A 7,632-nucleotide genomic window follows, 5' to 3' on the forward strand; every position below is an offset into this window, starting at 1 on the left:
TAATGTGTGATGCTAGTTATTATTCAATGGGAGCGGTCTTGGGGCAGAGGACAGTTAAGCAATTTTGACCGATTTATTATGCTAGCAAGACTCTCTAGCCCAGCGCAGAGAATTACACGATGCGAAAAGAATTGTTAGCGGTAGTGTTTACCTTTGATAAATTTAGACCGGCCTCATCTTATCTAGTGTCACATTCACGGATCATTAGGCACTCCGTTGTCTCATGAACAAGGTAAGGCCTTAAGCCGAGATTGATTAGGTTGGATATTAGAGTGTTGCAAGGAATTTGATATGAGTAAAGATAAAAAGAATAGAGAATGTGGTGTGAGATCATCTTTCGAGATTAGAAGATTATTGAGGGTAAGAACGGCAAACAGAAATCAATGATTTCTTCCACACACGAAACTTGTCTGTATACGATGCAATCAGAATCAAGGACACCCATTGTTTTCTTGATTTTGTGAATTAACTTCAATAGGAAGAGTATTGAAGTAGGGCTTAAGTTTTCAACAGGAGAAGAAGTTTTCGGTGACCTAAAGAACTACTTTTAGGAGGAAGATCCTTACACATTACATATTTGCGGACCATGTGGTGCAAAGGTGCATTTCTAGGAAGTTTGGAACATCATTAGCACTTTGATTCAGGAGCTCGGTGGGAGGGCATTATGCCTCAAGTCGAGCCGGAGAAGTTCTAGTTGCTTTCGGTTTATTGGCGGACTTGTCCGAAGATATTCATCGGTTGTTTTTGGGATGTGATAGTTGTCAAACTTTATTTGGAAACTATATAAGTGAAAAGATGAGATGACTAGAATCCCTATGCGATTACGTGAGGTGTTTGATGTATGAGAATTGATTTCATGGGACCATATCCGAAGTCAATTGCAATCAATATGTTTTCGTGCTTGATTGATTATGGCAAGTGGGTGGAGGCCCGGACCCTTCAATAATGCAAGAGCTGTGGTGAGATTTTGAAGAGGTTATTTTATAGATTTGGAACATCAGAATCATCATTAGCAATCCGGGGACCCATTTGTAACACCGCGGTGGCAAAGTGCTTAAGCGTTATGAATTACATCATCATCTTGCCTCTACCATCATAAGCAGTGGGCAAGTGGAAGTCATGAGCAGGAGAGCTAAGGAATGTTAACCAAATCCATGGAACAAGGGAAAAAATTGGTCGGAAAGGTTAGATGACACACTTTTGGGCTCGTAGAGCGGCCTCTGAAACCCAAATAGGGACCACTCCCTATAATTTTAGTGTATGGAGAAAATCTTGTCATTTCTTGGTAAATTAGAGCACAAAGCATATTGGGCAATCAAGGTGATGAATTTTTGACTTACTTGTAATCTGGAGAGCAACGAATACTACATCTTAATGAGTTAGACGAATGAAGGATGAAGGTATATAAGAATGCAAGGATATACAAGGAGAGAATTCGGAAGTGGCATGACAAGCATATTAAAAGATTCCGAAGGACTTTAAAGCGGAGCATCGAGGTATTGCTATTCAACTCTCGTCTTCGGTTAATTTTGGGGAAGATCAAGTCTAGGTAGTCTGGTCCTTATATCGTAACCGAAGTTTCACCTCATGGAGGTATTGAGATTACCCATCCGGAGAAGGGTACATTCAAGGTGAATGGACACAAGCTGAAACCATACTATGGCGAAGAGATTAGCAATGACGATGACAAGGTCCCCTTGTTTATATCCCGCAAGTGCATGGGTTTGTCGAAGTAATAATCCCGGATGGCGGGAATTCGAATCCGCAGGGAGTGAGGAGTAAGAACCTTAGTCGATTCTTAGCTATGGAGCACATCAACAATTGTAAGTCCTTGGTAGCGGATTCCAGTTCTCTGGAATTAAAAGCAACAAGTAGAGGCAAAAGTAAGAAGGAGGCAAGGCAATGGGTAAGATGGGGGTACTCGGATAATGCTCCTTTCAGGATAATTTCAAGTGCAAGAACCCTCTATTATATGCTTCCTATTGATGCAATGTTGGTGAAAGGTCGTGGAAATCTCCCACATACATAGTCCCAAATCTAAGGTCAACTATGCCTAACTCTATACATGTCCCGGAGTAGGGGTGGAGCCAGTCTCAACACCTACTTTTCGCCAATTAGCAATAGCTCTATGGATTCCATGTGATAAATCTCTTCTAGACTAGACCTAACCCTTTTGGTCGACGGAAGGTCCCTAGCCACAGGTAAGCCCTGAGATACTGAGATCCCCTCCATGCGGTCCACTCCATTGCAAGCGCGCAGCTAGGCTGCGAGGAGTTCGTCCCATAGACCATTCACTCTGTGTATGGCGCAAGAACTGGGAGCGGTGGAAATCTATCATGTATGGGAGGAAGGGGACGTTCTGTACCTCGACTCACCCTCTCAACCGTCTCAACTAAACTTTTGTCCTGGCAGCTCGTGATTGTGTCCACTCACTCACAAGGTTACCAAGCAAGGCACCCTCAACCCTAGTGTCGCTCTGGAAATGTTCATACCTGACCAAGCATTCAGGTTGGAACTCACAATAAACATCAATTTATTAGCTTATAATAAAAATTCAGTAAACGAATACATCCTAGGGTTCACAATCACCCCAAGTACCCACTAGGGGTTTAGCTCTCATGGATCTAAGTACAATCAAAAGAAATCGGGGTAAAAGCAATAAATCCATAAAAAGAAACCACCTGATGGTCATCTTGATGGTCTGTGGAAAGTCCTCTATAAATGGTCAAGGATTCCTTCATCAGGTATAGGATACGCCTCGATAAAGGCTCCCCCTACCAACCTTCTTCCCTAATGGAATCACGATAATAGAACCGTAGAACCTCTCAAAACCTTGGCCAATACCTCTCGAAACCCTAGCTAAGCCCTTTTGCAAGTTGGGAAAAAGATAGAAAAAAAATACCAAAATGGGAATGAATCGACTTTAAATAGAGGGCGGAATCGTGAGGGCAACTCCATGGGCGTGGGCGTTTTACTTGGCGTGATGCGAGAATTCTACATGGGCGTGGATAATTTCCTGCGCCCGTGTGCATTCTCTGTCTCTACCGATTACTTTCGACATTTGTGAGCAGTCTTTATTCACGGTAATTACTACCTTTGATATAAATCTTATTACTCGAGTGTGGTGCCTTTGTGCCCCTCCAAATGGATGTGCTCACTTTCTCGAATGCGGTTGGCACACACTCTAGCATCTCTCACATTCCTATGTCTTCGCATTTGAACTTTTAGCAAGGTTTAGTCCAAAATAGGTGCATTATGATCAACATTGGCCCATTTCCTTCATGCTATTTACTCGGCCCTACACGGATAAAAGTAACATAAAAAACACACATATTAATGTAAAACTGAGAAAAGTAATGCTCAACAGGAATGAGCGGCTTCGCATTCTTATCGCACAAGCACTTATCAAACTCCCCCATAGCTTTTGCTTGTCCTCAAAGAAAACATTAAAACATTCTATGCATCAATGAAGAAAATGATGAAGAGATGCTTTGCCTTGGGTTCACCAAAGTGTATACAAGATAGCATTCTTCAAGTAAGGAAAATTTCAACACTAAATACGAAAATCATGCTCTAGCTAAAAACATGAATCAAGGATAACAAACCAATTTAGGTATAAATTAGTGAACTCACTCAAAACACCCAAAAGTTATACTCCTCAAAGTTCTAGAAATTTAAAGGACTTATTTATCTACACAAGTGATAAAATTTTTCAAAAAGATGGTAGTAGCTTCACATCCTCTAAGGTAGCTACTTCAAAGCGGCACATACAAGATGGCTTTCACACTTTCGAGGTGGTAGCTCTTTCTACCGGTGGTAGCTTTCACTCATCTATGAGATAACTCTTTCTCTCATTAGGGCATAACTAGTATCGACTTGTGAGGAGTAGCTTCATACTTCATAGGTGTAGCTCTTTTCACCGAACAAATACAAATAAACAAAAAACTATTTTGTTCCTTCTTTTCATTTTTTCCATTTTTTTTTTTCAAAAGAAGTAAACCTAACTGGTTCGCTGCATCGGAACATGGTTTCAATAGAGTTCAAAGAGTGAGTAGTGCACTAAGTGTAATCGGGCAAAATTTTTCACAAAATTCAAGCAAGAACTAAGCATGAAAAACATTCAATGTTAACAATTCTCCTAGACTTAAGAATACAAACATTGCAACTTCAGGTGAACCGCCATTAACTATGAGCATATATCAATCAAGAACAATAGAAAAAGATGTGCGCATTATGAAGCTTACACACTTAAGTTGTACATTGTCCTCAATGTACACATACAACTCATTCAAAATATATCATTCAAAAATAGATGTGGGAGAAGCAATCAAAATAATACTCCCCTAACTCCTAGTGTTGCGTTTGATGAAGCTAATTCATTGGGAGTCGTGTTCCAGCAGGTTTGTGGCTTCGCACTGACCAGAAGTGTACAAAAGCACCTTAGCCGTGCCCGTGACTGAAAGTACTCAATTTCGCAGAGATGACAAGACCATGCATGTGCAGCATGCGAGGGGGTTGGGGTGAAGCTCGAGAAAAACAAAAATAAACTCGAGAGTGTATAAAAGAGATGGAAAGCAATGGAGAATACCACAACTCGATGGCGCAAAACTAACATAAACTCGGAAGGAAAATCGCTTTCTTAGGTGAACCAAAGTCTAAAACACAAAGAAAATAAGATAAGTAAAATGCATGAGAGAGTAAAGAAAGGTCAGAGTGTCGAGAGTGGCTCTACTCTCGGGGCTCCCGGCTAGCTGGCTGCTTTACTTGCAGTGGAAGCACATAATCGAGGTCTCCTCACGGTCTTTGGGGTCGGATGGAGAGTCTTTGGAGATGCTTGGCGGTGCACGAAGGTCCTCAGTGCGGGGACGAATGATGAGCGGCGATCTACGCTCTAGGATACAGCGCCAATATGCCGAAGCGGCCATGAGCTACGTGTCTTGAGTGGCTGCAGCGGCCAGCTATCTCTGCAACCTCGGCTCGGACCACTCCTACAGCATTAACGATCGAGCCTCTCCGGCGATCGTGGCTGAGAGAGAGGGTGAAAAGTGCACACGCCTTTGAATTGGTTCCTGGCGTGGAGGTGCCTCGAACCTCCATCGATGCGGTGAGGGCTGCGTGCAGGGAATGCTCGGTGTCGTCACCCTCATCCTCGTATCCTCTGGGGCTGCAGGTAGAACTAGCAGCACCCATGTCCAGAACCACTGCGGACCATGCGTCATCGCATCGTCTGAGACGAGGAGCGGGTACTGCTCGTCTTCATCGGCCCTTGAGTCGAATCCAAGAGACCCAGTACTTGACACTAATCTCGTGATCGTAAGGACCGAAGAAGATCGCTCCAGGTCTAGTGTCTCGCGTCCCTGGTGTCGCGATGTAGTGGGCCAGATGGCACTGCTAAGTGAGATCGAAATCGCGCTCTACGTGAGTACAAATGCAGGGAGCTCTGGCTGTTTGCGAGAGACACCGGTACTTATCGCCATGGCCATTCACCGACCTACTCATGATTGCGTGCTGCAAATATACGATAAGCGGGTCGGGAGGCTGCCCGTGGCCTTGGAGACCCCGACTCGTCTTGAGCCACGACGTGGCACGCTGTAAGCTCTCTGCTGAGGGTCAAGGTTCCAGATAGTCGGTGAGCTGCCCAGTGCATGCTCCTCGGAGATACGTGAATGCTCCTCTCGTGTAAGACCATGAGTATGGATGAAAAGCTGCGTAATGCTCAAACTATGGTGGGCGTCCGACACTCGAGTGCCAGATGGTGCCCAAAGCTATTTGGAAGCTCGCATGCGGCTCCTCAAACTCGAGCGAGGAGAGCACCTCCGGTCGAAACTCTCGAGATATTTGGCTCTCTGATCGTCAGCAAGCTAACGCCAACGACCATACTGAGAACCACGGTCCCTCGAGCCTCATCGGCGAAACTCATCTCCCCTACTTTGAGATCTCGTAAATATAGTCGTGTCCGAGGAATCAGTGCGTCAGGCGGGTCGCATGATAAGCGCTCATAACGGGCACTTCGATGTTAGGAATCGCCAAATCGCATGCCCTCGGGAGCTCGAGGAGGATGACTCACGTGGCCTGCTTGCTCGACTGCTTCTTTGTCCTCTGGTGCCATGATACTGCCAGAATTTAAACAAGGAATTAGTCGAACAAGTTGATAAAAACAATCTTGTCGAAATCACACGGTGGTAGTGGAATTTCCACTGCCTTGGAGTATTAGTTCTACGCGTGAGAACCACACGGCCGGTTTCAGCAGTCCAAAATAGAACTCAATAATATCTCTAACTTCAGGTTCCTAAGCGTAAATCATTGTTCCAATTGAAGAAAGCGAAGCGTGTTACAGCAGATTAATCAATAGAAATCCTGAGTTGATGAAGAAGATGAAGAAGAAAATATGAATTTACCGGCGAGGAGGTGATGAGAAATAATAGAGGCCGCGGAAAACTTGTCAAAATCCACCAGCAAATTGGGCGCAATGGACTCGAGGAGAATGTTGTGAGAGTGTTTTCAAGTGAAAAGAGGTCGTGAAGAAGGAGAGAAATCAACCCCCTTTTTACAAAGCAGAACTACGCGACTGGCGTTACGTGCATCCACACCGCGGGCGTGTGGAAATTCCCCACGTGCCAGGTGTGCCCTCGCTTCAGCTCACGTGGGCGTATGCACGCGCATAGCGCTCGAGGAAAAACTCTCCGACTTAGAGCGATCTCGGGCGTGGAGCCACTCTCCGCCCGTCGCCCGACCTGAGGCGAGGCCTTGCGCCCACTGCGCTTCCTGACATCGAGAAAAGATATCAAAGTCTTACACGCCCGATGCGAAATTTCCCACGCAGTGGGCGTGCATACACCTAATTCGCGCAGGCGGCTGCCACTGTGTTTCTCGGGATGGAGAACCAACACAGAAACTTCGCACTGCAGGCGTGCTGAAGTACGCCGGCGTGCGGCGGTTCACAAGGTCTTACGCGCGCGAGTCCGCCCATGTGTTCTCGGGAAAATGCGCCCCAGCTGCGGGCGCCTTGCAGTGCGAGTACCGCATGAGCGTGCTTGAGCGCATGGTTGATCCGCGAGCGGGCATGCATTTCTGTGCCCTCTGAAGCGTTCACGGTGATCGTCCACGGGCGTGTGGAAATTCATGCCGAGTGCGTTTCTGTCTGGATGACTTAGAAAAACTGCGGCTGCGAGAAATATTACGAACATGTTGACACACTCGACGGAGCACGCACAGTATGCAAAATTTGCACGGATAAAACACAAAAATAGAACTCAAACGACGAGTTTTGCCAGTGCATACGAAAACACACAATGAATTCCTTCTAGAAACCCACAATAAAATCGCCTATGCAGGCACTCAAAATTTAAACACCAACACTTAACAATTTGTTCATGCAAACAGAAACTAAACTAAAGAGGCGAGCTTGTATGGCTTACTTGGGTTGCCTCCCAAGAAGCACTGTGATGCTGATCACTAAAGCGTGCGTATCTTTCTTACCTCACGTTCAGCGAATGAAGGTTGCCACTCTTACCCGTAACTTGAAAGCATGATGAGCAAAGTCTGCTTGAGTGAGGGTGTACTATCGCTGGACCACCCTAGCAATTGTCCGTTTGTCCAAATTCCTTGGCTCATGTACGTCTCTAATAGTCT

Source organism: Dioscorea cayenensis, chromosome 11 (assembly GCF_009730915.1).
Source record: "Dioscorea cayenensis subsp. rotundata cultivar TDr96_F1 chromosome 11, TDr96_F1_v2_PseudoChromosome.rev07_lg8_w22 25.fasta, whole genome shotgun sequence".
NCBI classification, from domain to species: Eukaryota; Viridiplantae; Streptophyta; class Magnoliopsida; order Dioscoreales; family Dioscoreaceae; genus Dioscorea; species Dioscorea cayenensis.